Source organism: Erithacus rubecula (assembly GCF_903797595.1).
Source record: "Erithacus rubecula genome assembly, chromosome: 3".
In the NCBI taxonomy this organism is placed as follows: Eukaryota; Metazoa; Chordata; class Aves; order Passeriformes; family Muscicapidae; genus Erithacus; species Erithacus rubecula.
The window spans coordinates 32,574,402-32,591,721 of NC_136689.1; the positions used below are offsets into that span (position 1 = coordinate 32,574,402).

The window sequence follows — 17,320 nt, forward strand, 5'->3', positions numbered from 1 at the left end:
TTGTATTAATATAGTAATAATTCACTGAACAGGCCTAATCCTATGAGGATAAGAGCAAGGTGCAATATGAACTACCACGTTGTAATTTAAGATTAAGTGTATGTAGCTTTTAGACAAAGATTTTTCCTATGAATATGTGCTACAGGAAGGCCTGGAGGAAGTTTGAAAAATAAATTTGCATGGTGTGGAATATTCAAAGACCTCTCCACAGTGGTATATAGGCAAGGGCACATTTTACACAGCAGCTCATGCTGCCTTTGGTTTCAATTTTCATAGGTGTTTATTTGCTGCAGCCTGAAGGCTGGTGGGAAGGGAGGAAGCTGCACTGGACTCTGTCTGAGCCTGGCAGCCAGCTGTGCTCACTGGGACCACAGCTGGCTATTTGTTCTTTAAACACCTTTTGTGTCATTCACTTTCCTCATGACATTAAAATGACTAAGAGAATATTCCAACAATTCACAGCTGGTGTGTCACTCAGTAGAATTTGATTATATTTGGGCTGTACTTGTGAGGTAGCTCTTGGAAAAAATCTTGCATGGCAAGACTTTCTTGGGTTTCTGCCATGTGGAATCCTAGCTGTGACTTAAATCAGTATTGCCTAAGATTTGTTCTGGGATAGATTAATTTCCTAATTGTTATGGTTGCATAAAACAGATTTATTTTCCCTTCAGTTTGTCCAACTTCCTCATGGCAGACAGGAATTCTGAGCATTTGAATATCCTGATTTATCCTGAATCCTTTTTAAAAGCATTGAAGTGTCATGTTGAAACTTTTATATAGTTTCTTTACTAGGCTATCAAGCATAAGACTGATGTGTTGCATTGTGTTCCCTTCCCTGGAAGTGTTTCAGGTAACACAATTATATGCAAGATATAATAAGCCCTAAGTCATAGAAAGGAGCTGAATTATGTAGCTAGCTTTAGTATTTATTCCTTGCTTGGTCAAGAAGTTGGGTTAAATACAAGGTATAGAGCCATGTAACAGTAACACAAAACATTTTTTTTTCATTATCACCAGTTGCCTGTGGGATGGTGTGAAGGTTGACTTGGATTCTCATTAGCAATCAAACTTTTCAATAATCTCATTGAATAGATTAAAATAATGCAGGAGTTTGTGGAAAAGGACTGTGTACATTTGTAATGATAGGCAATCTCTGAAACAAAAAATAAATTATTTGAGATTTTTAATGAAAATTATGGCATTGTGTAATATTTTTTGTTACTATTTTAAAAATTATTTTTAAATGCATACTAAGACTGTCCTCACTAATGATTCCTCTTAATGGAAAAGCAATAAAAAAATACAGTCCTGCTCTAGGCTATTTGAAAATTGCCTCAAGTTTTCTAAGTAGCTCAAGGCATTTTGACATGATAAGTCTAGGACTGCTGCAGTTTCTGTTACAAATTCATGTCACATTTTGTATTACATTTGGTAGTTCAATTTCATCACAAAACTATTGAAGTCATCTTACAGGCAGTGAAAGCTGGTTAATGAATTTTGTTGTGGTCTTTGACTAGAACCAACTTCAAGTAATAGGATGGGGATTTTTCCACAGTGATTTTGGGAGTTTTCACATCACTTGCATCTCATATTTCTTTTAGCTACTATGTCTGAAGTCAAGAACCTAACTTTTAATGCAGATACTTTTGCCTTGTACCCTAGAGGAGATTTGCTTATGTTATGTATGTGTTATCCAGGCAGTGTGAATGGCTTTCATGAGCCAAACTGTATATCCATGGGCATCCAGTCAGCTCCAGTGCTCTCAGCAGGATTGTGTGGGTGCAGTAGAGATCAGAATTTGTTTAATATGCTCTATTAGCACATATTCTTTCACTGAGAATAGTAGCCTATTATATTACCCACTCCTTTCATGAAATTACGAGGATGTGTGTAGTGAAAATTATCATTATGGGATATTTTTTCATGCCTGGTTAATTGTTTATAAAGTCCTTTGTGTACCCAACAAAAACCTCCTCTCACTGGGAGAATTGGTTTGGGTGAGTATGTTAATTCTGAGGCCAGAGTAAGACTGTATGCTCATACTAATCAGTTAATTTTTAAAAGGAATTGCAGTAAAGTAAGTAATCTAGGCTGAAGGTGTGAGCAATACTAGATACCCACCATAATTGGAGAAAATTGCTAGGGGCAAAATTATGTAGGGTAAAATGGGGCAATAATCTTTTCTAAGCCTTCCCTAGGGAGAGGAAAAAGAAGACCTTTGGCCTAAATTTACATTCCGAGAAAGAGAAAATCCATTTCAATTTCTTCCTATTAAATGTAATGTTACTTTTCCAACACCTGTTTGGAACCTCTGCTCTTGGAATTAGCAATTTGTTAAGAAACTGTAAACATTGCAGAGGCATGGATATGGTATTCTCTCACTCAAAGTTAAAAGTACTCATTGAGTCTCTCAGGCTTCTGTTTTACTAATACTTGAGCTATGTTGATTTAGATGTAAACATCTGGTTTTGTATGCTTTGCTAGTGCTCCACATGCCCTTGCTTTTTTATAGAAGGTCCTAACATAAGAATGTTAAACAAAATATGACTGTTCTGTACATGAGAAGAATGTGGAAATGAAAGATGGGTGTTAAAACTATGCATGCAGAAGCCTAATCTGAATGCATGTTGTGTGAGAGGTTTGTGCAGTGGTTTCCCTGCTTTCTGAGAGGAAATTACTGTGACAGTTTGTTGTTAAAACACATGGAATGCATATATGAAATCATCATTCAGAGACTTAAAAAAACTCCTGTTAGAGAAAGTGAAGATTTGTTGAAGGAGAGAATCTGCAGGAATAATTCCAGTGTCAACAAGATCTATTTGTTATCAGATGTTTCTCTGTGCACGAGGGTTGTGGAATGAAACCCTCTGTGGGTTTCAGGGATCTTGGCCAACAGTTCCATACAAGAGAACTGAACTGTGTTGCAAGGGCTTTGACAGTGTGTCTTTGTTGTAGATAACAGTAAAACAAGACCACATTGTGGCCTGAAATGGGTGATAGATGTTGAAAGCTTTGTCATGCTCAGGTCTTAATTCAGAAGCAGTTTTGAAGAAGTGGAATTTATACTTCCTGTTTAAAGCTCATTAAGTTCTTTTTGTGGCTAATAGTGTGTTATGTTCAAGGTGATGTTTTGTGACAGGCAAAACCATTTTTAATTTAAGGTTTGTTTTGAAGAGTTGTTCAAAGAAAAAGGGGCATCCTCTTTCAGCTTAGTGCACTTGTAAATGTCAGGAAACTGATAAATTAGAATTAGAGGAACATCCATCCTTGCTTTCAAATTTACCAGTGATTCAAATATTTTCTTTAGTGATAAGCCTTCTGCTTTTGTCCAGATGACTTGTATACATAGTTCTGATTGCATAGCCTAGGGGAAAAATATTTTCTGCCTTCCTGGAAGCATCCTGTAGCATAAGATACTACAGTTAAAGAGGTTGGCTAATTGTAGTTGGGATAGTCATTCTTACTCTCCCATCGAGAGAATATTCTGTATTGTCTTACAAAACTGGCCAGATCTCCTTGAGGAAGGTCTCATGTGAATGACTCTGGACTTTGATCTCCAGTTCTCCAAGGAAATACAACTCTTACTGTAACTCATAAAACAGAACCTGGTCTTTTGTGCAGTTGATTCTGAATGTTAATGCCAAGATCTTAATGGATTAGAAGCATCCAGGGAGGCATTAATATTTTGTGACAGGAATTTCTTTTGCAGAAGATGGCCCTACTTTGGGAGATACTAGGTAGGTGCTTCAGCACATCTAGAGCTTCCATGATGTCCTTTGTTTTACTGTGCATCATCTTTGCAGTAATTAGTAAAAAGCTATATGGACTTCTGTGAGATGGCTTTCCTCAAAGGAAAACAGAGGAGAGTGAAATAATGTGTTTTCTGTAGGGGGCCCTAAACTGTGTTTCCCTTCCAGGCTAGTGGTAGTCTTGGGATGGAAGTTGAGTTAAAATATTTAACATGTTCTACATGATACAGAAGGAAAGGCTTATGCAAATCCAACATTAAAACTAAGGTATATGATGAACTGGCCATGCATAAAACTTACTTCAGGCTTTATTATTTGAAGTAGCTGAATGTTTTCATTATTTCCAGAGGTGTTGTACATAATGAATTTTAATTTTTTTTTTTTTAAACTCTTGAACTTAAGCAAACAATTCTTTGCTGAGATATGGTCAAACACTGGAACAAGCTTCGTAGAGAGATTGGCAATCCTCAAACATGGGAGTGTTTATGAGGCATTTGAATAATGCCCTTAATAACATTCTTTTACTTGATCAGCCCTGAAATGGTCAGGCAGTTGGACCAGATTATCATTGCAGGTCCCTTCCAGATGAAGGAGTGTATTCTATTCAAACATGAGCTGTGAATTGGGTCTGCACTGAAAGTGTGAATTATTCCTTCATACTGATATATCTGCCATGCTCTGGAATTGTGCATTCCTTCTGAAGTGCAGCTGAATGCTGCTTGCCTGATAGCACTGGGACAAGGTGGCCCCTTGGAATGATGTAACTTTCCCTGGGAAGTGGGCAAACAAAACTCTTTTGGTATAATAAATAAAATTGAGAGCCATGTTCAGAGAGGATAAAAACAGGGCCCTGAGAATGAGATACCCTTTGGCCAGTCTTGTATAGAGTTGTGGGATTCTTATTTCCAGTTAGAGGCTGAATGCTTGGCCTATTTAAATAAGCAAAGCAAAGGTAAAAATTATATGTAAGTGATGCATTCAATTGTTTCTGTGTATGTACATGTTTATATTCACCAGCATTAGTTCCTCTGAGTCGGTAATGAAATTTTTGTCTGAAATTCCTGGCATTTTGGCACATGAGATGGAGAAGGAGTTTGGAAGTCCAGGTCCTTCTGCTTTTGCAAAGAAGCTCATGTGCTCAGTATTTTCTTACCCAGAACATGCCAAAGTGTGTGCTAGGTTTCTCTTCAGTGAGGAAGAAATGACTGTTTATCTCTAGGAATGCTGCAATGAGATGAATGTGTGGGGTGTAGGACTTGTTGCACTCTGTGGTGGGTGTATGCCATGTGTCCACTCACTCTTCAGAGGGGCTTTCCTTGTGGACCCTGGATAACACACCATCTAATTCTACTGAAGAGCTGCTCTGGTTTATCTTTTTCTCAGTAGTAGTCTATTACAGGGACATAGAGCAGAATTTTGTCATTATTTGTGCTTTTCCTAACTTCATTCAGCTCCAGAAATGAGAAAGGCCATTTTTAGACCTTAAAAAAAGTAGTGTCCTTGCAATGTCATTTTGTGTAACTTTGCTTTTGCCAGTGAAAACATGCACTTCTGTGTTATTATTTGGCCTGAGCATTTGCACAGATTATACAGTGCTGTCACAATTTCTAGTAACTTAAACAATTTTTTTTTTCTTTTGATATAAGAATAGAGCTAAATGACCCCTGACCCAGAATTTTTTGTCAGTTTTATTTTGCACGTCCCACACTAATCAGCTTCCAGATGTGCATCAAATCTTGTGGTCTTTTGCTGAACCACACATTCAAAAAGAGTTTAATATTTTACTTACTCTTAGATAATAGAATATAACACTATTTTATATATATATATACATATATATAAAATATGTGAAGTTTCATGATTTTTAAAAATAAAACTTCTGCAATTCTGCAAGCTCAGCTAGAATCTGGATTTACATTCAGTCAGATGCAAAAGTATACACCAAAAATGTGGAGAATAATGTGATCATTTCATAGAATTAAAAATCCTTGGATTCAAATGTTTGTTCAAGGACTTTGATGCATATGAAGAGAACTTCTCTGCTCAGAATGGTTCTAGAATTATTTCAGTACTTGATATTTCAGACACAAATGCATTTAATTGGAACTGCTCATGGGAATATTTACAGATTCTTAGTTTCTCTCTCTTAGAATTTGTTGATTCTTTTTTGATTTTTTCAGTTCTACATCCCTAGTCTGCTTCTGCAGACCAAAAAGTTCCTCCAGCTCCTGACAGGTTTTTGAGCATTTAGAGCTCTTGGCTATTTCTGTATGGCTTAAATGCCTTTGTACAACTTGAGTATTTTTACCATTTCCAGTCATAGCCCTCAGTCTTTTGCAGACTTTTTTACTTCTTAATGTGGAATTTAAATGGGAAGGATGTTTAAATAGACTTAATTGACCTTGACATTTCCTTAGCCACTGAGGTCTGCCCATTTTTCTATCTTCATCTCCATTTGTATCTTCTATTGCATATTCCTTTTAGCCTTATGTTATTCCCTTTCCTGACAAATTTACCTTGTTATTTCAATGTTAAAGTCTTAAAATTTTTCCTCTGGAGATAAGTATTGTGTACCACTTCTGTAGAAATGAATAAACCATATAATGATCTTGCATATCTGAAATCAGTCTTTGTCAGCATCCTCAGAAAACTTAAAAATGGGATTTAAACTTTTTTATTAAACACTGTTTTTTAGCCTTAAATTTCCTTTGTATTTGAATGTTCAGATTAATTTGTATTCACTGTTATCAAGTTTAGCTAGCTAGTTTAAGAACATTTTTGTCAGCTTACAAGGATATATTTGACTTATCTTTACTAATCTCAAGTCCTATTTGTCTCCAAGTCTCCAGACATCATGATCTTTATCATAAGTTCTTTCATTCTTATTTTAGCAGAGTTAGCATATAAAAGTTGCTGCAGGCTCATGCTGAAGCAGCAATGGCATTGGTTTCCCTGAACCTCTGTGTGAAGCCACAGGGATCTGCCTGTGGGGAACCATGTATCTCTGCCTTAATCCTTTATTAAGATCAAATGGGGCAGGCACTTCACTCAGTATTAATACTCCTACTTTTTGAGCCAAAAGCACTCCATTGTATCCCTGTAATAATTTTACAGGGGGTTCCTGACTGATTGCAACCCAGAGGCTATCTCATGCTATGCAATGATTATATGCTTTCTTTAAATCTGTTGTGTAGTCTGACCTTTTTCTTTCCTCTCTCTTTCATTATTAACCATGTGATTTGAAATGCTTGAAACATGGTGGGCCTGTCCTTGCTTATTTAAAAGTAATTAAAAACCTTATTTAAAAATAATTAAGTGGGAAAGACATGAATATTGTTAAATAGACTGGGATTTTAAAAACAATTCTGCACTGGAATGGAAGTTGTTCTTTCCCTTAGCTTCTTACATCAAAAAATTATTTAGGTAAGCCAGATGTTTCTAATGTTTAAACATCACCAAAAAAAGAATTCTGTAACTCTTCAGTTTTCAACCTCTTTGTAGCTTAGAAAAGAGCTAGAACTGTAGCAATTAAGCTTCCAGCAGAATGTATCAGCTTGAAGGCATTAAAAAAGAAACCTCAGGCAAGTCAAGAAAAGGACTGATACAGGCTCTCTTCCTTGTACTTTGCTTCTTGCCAAAATGGGCTTGCACTTTCCAAGTTGATTGGAATAAGTCTTATTTACCTTTGCTACAGTAGGGTGGATTTCAGGAAGGCATCTCTAGATGGACCCTCCAAACCTCCTCTGTGAGCACTGGTGTTCCTTCCTTGAGTCTTGCTTGGTCTGATGTGTGGACACCATCACTAGAATAGATGTTTCAGTACAAGAATGCTTATTTACAAACCTGTATATATCTATGTATAATAATAGCTGTGTGATAAAAGTAATAGAACTACTAGTTCTCGTAGCATTAACTGAACAATAATTAATCTCCCTATCAGCTGCAGTAAGATTAGCTTTTGAGTTTGGTCAGTGTGAGCTGAAATTTTCTGAGAGCCATGTTCCTATATGTAAATAAAATAACTAGAAGGGGCTATTTGAGAGCCTTTATTTTGTCTAACCAAGGATAGCATGGTTTGATTGTAGCTTTCTTTTTGGATTATTCTTATTTCCAGTGGTAATACCACTGGACATCATATGGTAATATTCTTCGTCGTCATTTTCAAGTTTCTTAAAAATATTTTTAATGCCCTTTTTGATTAGATTGTTTTTAGTTTTAGGTTTAAAGTTCAGTCCAATACCTGCAGCCCTTTTAAGTCAGAGTGCCTTTGCAAAGACTATATGTAAATATTGCTAATACTTGCAGAATTGATAATGTGTCTTAGTATCTTTGATAAGGAGGGATCTGTTTTTGTTGCCTGCACTGTTGGTGTGCTTCACTGGGTTAACATAAGCACCACTTAGAGGTGGAGGAGACAGAGAAGAACTTCAAGGTGTCTTTCACTTATTCCGCTTCCAGGGTGATTGACCTTGTTCATGAGCTGCATTGCCTAGGAGGCTTAGATATCTACCTTATATCTATTCTTAAATATATTCTTTTTTTGTATGATAAAAGGTTAATCTGAAGACAGGAGTGTTCAGAGACTGCAGCCTTCACTTGACAGTTTTAAAATTTAGGGCAGCCCATTGCGTGAGTGCTTGGTTTAGATTAGGTTCAGCATTATCCCAGGAAATAGGGAGATATATAGCAAAGAATACCAAGTACTTTCTAAGATGCTGGAATATAAATGTCCTGACAAGAATGTATGGGTGAGAAAGATTAATGCTGGGGGGTAAATCTTTTCACAGAAGCTTGACATTTAAACCTGATCTGCCAGAGAACCAGTCATGGATGTGAAATCCAAATGTCACTTCTGTGCTTGTGTGGGTTTGTTGCCTTATGTTATGAATATCCAAAGCTGTAAAATATGTAATCAAATTTACTACAGCAGTAAAGTTTGGATTTTTTTTTTTTTTTTTTTTTTTTTTTTTTTTTTTTTTTTTTTTTTTGTGTCAAAGTAAGGAAATCATTGTAGTGACTGCTGAATTGTGACTGTCAAAATCAGGAATCAAATTAATGCAGGTGGAATGCACATTCTGGAATCAATTCTGGACCTTTTCATTGCTCTTATATGGATCTGCATGATTAAGGCAAAAAATATAGCAGTCTTTCTCAAACTTTTACAAGCCTGAGCATCTCTCTTCTTTTGGATGTTTTGGTTTTCTTTTTGATCACAATGTACCAATATATTCCAATTTTTTCTTTGCTATCAGTGTGATTGTAGAAAGCTGTGAGTATTACTAATTTCTTCTGGGTGATTTACAGTACTGGCTTTATCAAGAATGGCATAAATTGAAAACCTTTAGGGAACTCAGTGAAAAGTCTAATTCTTCATCCCCCTGGAACTGCAGTACAATTTGGTAGAGTCCAGGCATTTCAAGCCACCACTGACACCTAATATAATGCAAAACCAATTTGGTTGACCAAATTATAATGCTGCCCACAGTGTCTTGCTTGCTTGCTAGTAATTCCCAAATCCAAATATCTATGCATAGTTTGTTTTAGGTAATAAGAATATTAATCTGTAAATGAACCACTGAGATGCAAATATAATATGCTGAATAAATATCAATTATTATTCATTAAAATGCAAATGCAGATAGGCACTTTAGAGACAGTTTAGGTAGTCAGAATAAATGAAATAAGTCAGGACATCCGTAATTAGATACTTGCAAGAGGTGTATAATATTTTGCCACAATTGCTGGACCAAGACAATATAAGGCTCCTTTTTCTTCAGCTTTATGTTGCAGCCTCACAACCACTTTTTTCTTCTATGACTATATAAAATATTCAGGTACTGCAGCTCACACTAAAATTTTATTAGACATATTCTAAAGATAAATCTTTCTGTGGCAGTAAATTTTATCTGTACTCTTTCCTTCCACTCACCTTAATGAATTCTTCAGTTAAATCCCTGTGTGCCACATAAAAAAAGACTATTCTCAGTTTACAGAACAGAGTGAATGGGAGTAATTATTTTGGCACTAGATGAGCATTTGTTATTCTAGGTTTACACAAGTTTTATACTTTCAGTTCAGTGCTCAAATAAACGATTAAGTCATTTACACACAGATGTCAGTCAAGTAATTTTAGAAAAATGACAATGAAATTTTGTGAATTTTTCTTCTGAATGATGTGAAGGCCTTGTCACAGAAAGCATTTGTAAAGCTGTTGCTCAGTTAAAGATGGTTTGTAGACACTGTTTTGTGTTTAAAATGCTATCACAAATTAAAAACAAAGTTTGGGACTTTTGTGACGTGAACACAACTGTAATGTGTTGTTATTAAATTTAAACACCCTTTGAGGTTATAAATTTGCAGTAGTCTGCCAATGGCTGTATAAGAACAGAGATTGCAGTTGGTCTGGTAACAGTTATTATGGCTTCATTAAGCCATATATACTCCTGCATAATTAATGCTGACTATAGCCACATGTCAACGTTTAACCCTTCATTGTCTTGTGGGTTAAATTAAGTAACATGAAAGTAATTTTGTGTAATGTTAGTGGTCTGTTGAATCCCTTGAATCTAGATGGAAATAGAATCCAAATATAAATTGAATATTGGTACCCCGTCTACTAATAACCATATACTAAAGCAAATTATTTTAGAAACTATTGAGAATATGACTTTTTATGTTTTTAAACTGATTTATTTTTTTTTTTTACGAGTTCAAGTGACTGATTTTCATGGTTTATTGAAGAGTTCCTTTTGGTCTTTTTGTGGAATAATACTGTTAAATTTGGTCAAGTAAGATCATCTTTTAGGTGTTCTGAAATAAAGTTTGAAAAGAATTAATTGCATTCTAGTAATTTCTGTTTGCAGTATGATAGCACTAAAATGGGAGATTATTTTAATGTCATTAGAATTAATTAACATATATTTGGCAAATATAAATTATGATCCAAGTCCTCAGTGAATTCCAAATTAAATTCAAATTGCCCAACCACAAGTATGTTTTTCAGATGGCACCATCCAAGATTTTTCTGTTTGTGTCAGTCCCTGAAGCAAAATGTGAAAGGACCATTAGGTAATATCCCATGGGAATTGTTTTGCTGTTTCCTGAAGCCAGGCATTCAGTGGCATCAAAGTCAGATACAAAGTAGATGACATAGTGATCTGGAATTGTAATGATGTGAGGAAACAGATACAAGAATTAAGTATTTCATAGCACTGTTCTGGTTAAGTACAGGAAAGGAAGAGGAAAAGGAGAGTTGCAATAAAATGCTCTGTGTAAACACTGGAGCAGGAGTTGGAAGATTGCCCTTTTCCTTTATTTATGTTGACCCTTAAAGTAACTAGGATGGTCATGTTTGTAAATTTTCTAATACAGGTGTGAAAATGTCACTGTTTGCCTGCTCTAAATGCCTTGACATAATAGTAATAATAATAATAATAATAATAATAATAATAATAATAAATGGCAGGTCTCCTTTTCATATAGAAAATATTTTGCTAATTTTCATTAAATGAGACAGAGAGGCACAGCGTGCTGTAAATTATAGAAATTAAATTCTCTGCATTGTGGTAGGAGTGAAATAAAACCAGTAATGAAGGCTAGAAATAAATATCCCCATCCTCTCCCCTTAAGAAGAACAGAGAATATGGATAAAACTTCATTTTCTCCCTTGAGTTTACTTCCAGTAGTTGCATCAGGACCTTGAAATACTTGTAACATATCTTTGACTTTATATTACCTTTTTACTCATACATCTAACACCTTCATCCATCTGCCTTGCTGTTGTTATGTGTCTCTGTTCAGATGAACATATCTCTGTAATAAATAGAACATTCTATAATGGATTTTTAAAAATTTGTATTATTTTTCATTTTGATGTAATTTAAATTGCTTGGATATGGCAACCAGTAATGTCCCTGTTAGGTCTGCTTGGACTTAAGGAGTCACAGGCAGTGTTAATAAATCTAAAGAAAACCTTCCAGTGCCAAAGTGTTTATAGCTGTGCTGGGGATTCTGTGATTTAAATTTATTTGTTTAATGTAAGCCTTACTGTAAAAAATTGCTATTTCTGAGTTTACTTTTATTCTGTTCTGAAATATGTTTGTGGGTTATGATATAAAGTACATTTGCAGATGGGAATATTAGATACAGATAGTATATATGCATAGTAAATATGAGAAAAAACAGAAAAGGAAGAGAAAAGAGCCAGAGTGGATTTGGACTGCTTACATGTCTAGGACACAATTTCAAGACAGATTAACATATGCAGAATTAAGAGATTACAAACTGTCTTCATACTTCAGCTTGGGTTTAATTACATAAATTATTCTTCTGATGAGCTGGTTGGGTCTATTGTATATAACTTAGGGATGAGATTCCCAAAGGCTTGGGAGCTTCTCACAGAGTATTCCCAAGTGTAATGAAAAAAACCACCTCAAAGAGGAAAAGGAGAGGGGGAGCTGTTGAAAAGGTTCTCTGTGTGTGTGAGGGCATTCTCTGGGCATATTTTATCTCAGAGAATTAGGATTTCTATCCAGAGGGGTTACTCAAAATGAATTGCATGAGCTGCATGTATTCATACAGTTCAAATCTATGGAAGGTGGAAATACTAGACATAAGCCAGGACTATTTAATGGATCTACATGACAGTTCCAGAATGCAGCAGTGTGCCATTCATAATATTACTGACATAAGAATTGTTATGGAATAAGGTATTTTGAAAAGAAGTATTTTTAAAAAATGCAATGTACTTTGATGGGGAAAAAAATAAACATGTGGTAAAGAACTACCTAGCAGTGACCATTTCTTTTGAAAATCAGTAGATATTAATCAAATATTGAAAGACTAAGTTCCAATTGAAAATGAGGTTTATCAAATGATGATTGCAAAAAAGAGAAAAAGCAAACCAGAATGAGTAAAAATAGTGGTGAAAATAGTTTCAAAGTCTATCAGCTGTCAGCAAAATAATTAGGAAGGAATTAGTAAGGAGTTATTTTGTAGTTTACAGGTGTTTTCACATAAACTGATCACAAAGGTAGCAAGCACAACTAAAACAAAAATACTACTTATGAAAAGCTGTACCTTTTGCAAAGGAATGTATCCTCATGTGAACAGGAGGTCATCACATCAATGCTTTAAAAAAGTTTTGGGAGGTCCCTGCTTCCTGAGTTTATATATTTTAGTAATTGCAGCTATCACAGTAATCAGAAACTTGTCTCTTTTTAAAGTCTTAAACCAATCATATTAATTGATAAACTTCAGTGTATTAGAATAGTAAACTGGGATGTTCTGGCATTCTAATTTTTACAGTCATATATCTGCTTGCAAGTCAACAGGATTCATATACATGTTTATAAGTTTTGGATGCTGTATCGGTGTCATGGTGCTTGTGCAATCTGTTTTGGATTCTTGTCATAAATGGCAGCCCTTCATTGGTCATGCATTTCTTCTGAAAAATGCTGTTAGTGGCACCATTCTTTATTAGTGGAAGGCTCAGAACTAGATTTGTTTTTTTAAAAAGTTAAAACTCAGTTATGTGGCAGGAGGGGGGAGAAATCTACATCAAGTGTCTTGCATTAAATCATTTGACTTGTATTTAAATCACAAGGGTTGGAATTGAGCCACAGAAACATGTGTCCTTCTGCTTTTGCAAATTATATATCTCATTTTTAAATACTGCTGTCATGTGAGATTTAATAGACCTAACTGGCCTTAGGGATGAACTCTGAAGAATTTCAACTTTGAACTTTCTGAACTTTCTCTTGTTGATAATTATCTCTCATGTATCAAAGAGAAAAAACATCAAGAGTTACAGTTACTGAATGTGAGTTGTATCTTATTTCTCAAATGTAGATCCATATATTTTAAAATGTCAAGAATAGGCCAAACCACCCTCTAGCAGAAACTTTTGTGTGGTATGGGCTTGTCAGCATTTTATTATAATTCCATTCTTCAGGCTATAAAAATTTGCTTTAAGCCAGAAGCTGGATGTGAAATATTAACTTCATCATAAAGTTGATTTATCAAATTTGGCCAAATTTGGCTTCATTTTGAATAGTTCAGAATTTTAACAACAACAAAAAAAACCCCATGTTTCTTTTCACCATTCTGCTGTGTGCATTACTCAAATTAACTGCTTGTGTGTAACTGGCTGTTTTGTGCTGCTTATGTGAAACTCTTGGGGTGTTTACTTTATATGGCTGCCATTTTTATGGATGAAAAATAAACACTAGCATTTGATGAAATATCTCCCAAACTAATGCAGCTCAGTTAAGACTTTCTCATTGTTCCAACTGAGCTTGTCTAAAATTCCCTGAATTAGTATAATTATTATGGTTTAAACCTAGTGGGATGCTCTGCCCCAGTTGGCCGCTCACTCACTCCTCCTCTAGTGGGATGAGGGAGAATCAGAAGGGTAAAAACAAGAAAACTTGTGGATTATAAAGAATGTGAATAAATTTATGTGAAAATAAAGACAGTTTAATAGGTAAAGCAAAAGCAGTGTGCAGAAGCAAAGCAAAACAAGGAATTCATTCATCCCTCTTCTGGGCAGGCAGGTGTTCAGGCATCTCCAGGAGAGCAGGGCTCATGTTGAGCCATTTCTTGGGAAGGAAAATGCCATCACTCCAAAAGCCCCTTCCTCCCTTCATCCTTCTCCCCCAGTTATACATATGTATATGCTGACCATGATGCCATATAATATGGAATATCCTTTTGTTCACTTGGGGTCATGTGTCCCAACTGTGCCCCCTCCCAATTTCTTGTGCTTCTTCCTGCTGTGTGAGCAGGAGAAAAGGCCTTGACTCTGTGTAAGCACTGCTCAGCAATAACTGAAACCATCATGTGTCATCAACACTGTTTTAGCAGCAATCCAAAACACAGCCCCATGTGAACTACTGTGAAGAAAATTAGCTCTACCCCAGCCCAAGCCATTGTGTTATTCAAAGATGCCCAGTAAGATGAATTGCCACTTTGATTAATGAAAGATATTTGTTTCTGAATGGAGGTATCTAACTCATACTACAAATTATGTAAAATAAACCACAAAAGGTATTTCATTCTGTTTTGCAATGATCTTCTTGCTTCAAGTCCTCAACTAGGACGTGACATACTGATATACAGACCAGCACTGCTTTGAGATAATAACAAGACAGATCCTTATTTTTAAATTTCCTCATGAAGAAAAAGGAAAACAGTTTTTGGAATGTACAAAGGACACAATTGTCTCCCTTTGCTGCCATTCTTTTACAGTAATTAATATATAACCATAATATAACAGCTTAAATGTAAAAAGAAACACTTTTTAAAATAACATCTGCCTTATGTCAAAACTTCTTGGCATAAATTTTGGCTACATAGACATTTCCTGAGCCTGACTTATCTTTGTTCATTTTTAACAGGACAAGCTGAAATAGGGTTGGAAAGTCCTGAATGAGATTAGGTATAATCACAGAATTTTCTCAATGTAGGAAAATACGTGCAGCTATGGAAATAGTCCTTATTGTGGTCCACCTTCTCATATTCAACTTGCTCAGCTTTTCTATGTCCTTAAGATAGATAGAGGTTACGTAAGAAATAAGGCTGAGGATTTCACTGAACTCCAAATAAAAAGGACTTAGAGCAAATGGAGCTGAAGAGAATGGCTAACAGTTGCTATTTTTTCTGTTTAGCTGGCATATTTCTCATATTAAGGAAATTTGGAGGTGTGATTTTATAAATGCAGAATCTTTCTGCCTGTTAGTACCAATGTTCTGCACTTAGTTTACTGGATTACATTTGTATTGCTTGATTGCTGGGCCAATTAATCTGTCAGAAAATTGGACTTTTTTGATTTTAGTAAGCATTTGTAAAAATTTCATCTATGTTGTTTGGGGCTGTCAAGCCTGATAGGCAAAAAATGGTGTATATTTTTTAAAATAGATTCAGACTGAAAAAAAAGGTCTTTCAATATACTTTGAAAGGAGTGGGCAAGACTAAGCCATGATTCAGAGGAATGTCCTTTTAAATTAGAGCTTTGAGATGGATGTAAGTAATGTGCTCAGATGGCATAAATAGAAAAAAAAAAAAAAAGGGAGTAGAAAAGGTCCCAAACAGATGCCTGGCAGCAGTTTTTCACAGAAACAAAAAATGTGTGGAATGACCTAGACATGATTATGCAACTGTGAGTTAGACATTGGGCTACTTAAGGAAATTCAAAAGTATCCAGGGGCACATGGGACAAAGTAAACTTTGAAATGTAGGGGGCTGTTAAAATATCTTCAAATGTTCTTGGCTTTAAAGAGATATTGATGATGATTTGACTATTACTTTTACATGGTTCAGATCATCACTACCTCTCATCTAGTGAATCCTAGGGAAATTCATATGGGTAATTTGTTCAATTTTTGCCTTCTTTTATCTGCTTGTTTTTAGGTTGCTTCTGAATTCATTACATGGACGTTTCCCATCCTTATGATATTGATTTTACATGCTCTGGAATCATGATGGTTGTGAAGTCCCTGGCTGGCAGTGGAGAATTTATGTTTGGTGTGACAGAAAGGTGAGTTTAATTTGTGCTACTCACTATTCCAAGTGGAGTATTAACTTGTTTCTTTCCTAAAACCCCCTTGATTCTTCTTACAGAAAATTTGAAATATCTTTGGAATCAATAGCAATTATCTTTGCCTAACTGAGATGTAATTTACAGATAGAGCTGCAATCTGCATGAAGCAGTCTACAAATAGAATACTAAAACACATATGATAACAGTGAACTGCAGTTTATCAAAATGAAATGTAGAGAGTTTAAGGTTTATATTTTTGTTCTAGTTTCAAATATATCTGAGTAAAGAAAGCTAGGAATGTCCCTAGGAAATATTGGCTAACTCGCTATTGTGCACTTGTGTTGTCTTGAACGTCAAAAATTGATTGTGAAATTGTATAGTCCATCATATGTGAACCTATCTTTGGATGACATATCTTTGACTAAAAACATAATTGTAGGTAACACAATAGTGTTGTTTTTTTTCTTCTGCAATTTGTTTGCCTGTATAGTTTGAGTGTAAATTCCACAATGAACAAAGTTGCAAAGATTCATTTCTGCTCAGGGTGTGAAAGAATCTTTCCTCTGAAATAGCCTGATTTTTAGTCAATTCATTCTTTAGGAACAAAGCCAGTGGTTTTTTGTGGAGTCACTATTTTAACAGGCAATAGGCTGACTAAGACAACAGTTTTGTGTCAATTATATTTCAGTCTGTCCTAACCTATTTAAGTCACTTTTACATAGTGGCTTCTAATTTTTTTTGCTTTTCCACTGTGGCAGATCTGACCTCACAATAAAGTGTACATATTACTTTCACAATCTGCAAACCCCTGTATTTTTTCCAAATTATTTGGTTTTGTTCACCAAATTTTGAACAAAATTCTATGAAGTGTGGGAAAATTATGGGGCAAAAAATTCTGTGGTAGGCAGATATGCTGGATTGTCTAAAAGTACTAAAAAGCTTAAATCCTCTCAAACATCATCAACAATCTTTTTATATTAACTATATAAAATATGCAGAGCTTATGGTGCAGCTGATGCATTATTGACAGTTA

General features: G+C 35.2%; 2 protein-coding genes across 3 annotated transcripts in view; both read left to right on the top strand.

Annotated features, from left to right (window-relative positions):
* The window catches only part of VWDE (von Willebrand factor D and EGF domains), a 458,699-nt gene that overhangs the window by 152,986 nt on the left and 288,393 nt on the right, over window positions 1-17,320 (top strand). The gene's annotated exons all lie outside the window — the stretch shown is intronic.
* The window catches only part of THSD7A (thrombospondin type 1 domain containing 7A), a 263,208-nt gene that overhangs the window by 23,242 nt on the left and 222,646 nt on the right, over window positions 1-17,320 (top strand). For both annotated transcript variants that reach the window (XM_079301320.1, XM_079301321.1), the window contains exon 2: window positions 16,158-16,284. The gene's annotated coding sequence lies outside the window, so the exon portion shown is untranslated. The remainder of the gene's footprint in view (window positions 1-16,157; window positions 16,285-17,320) is intronic.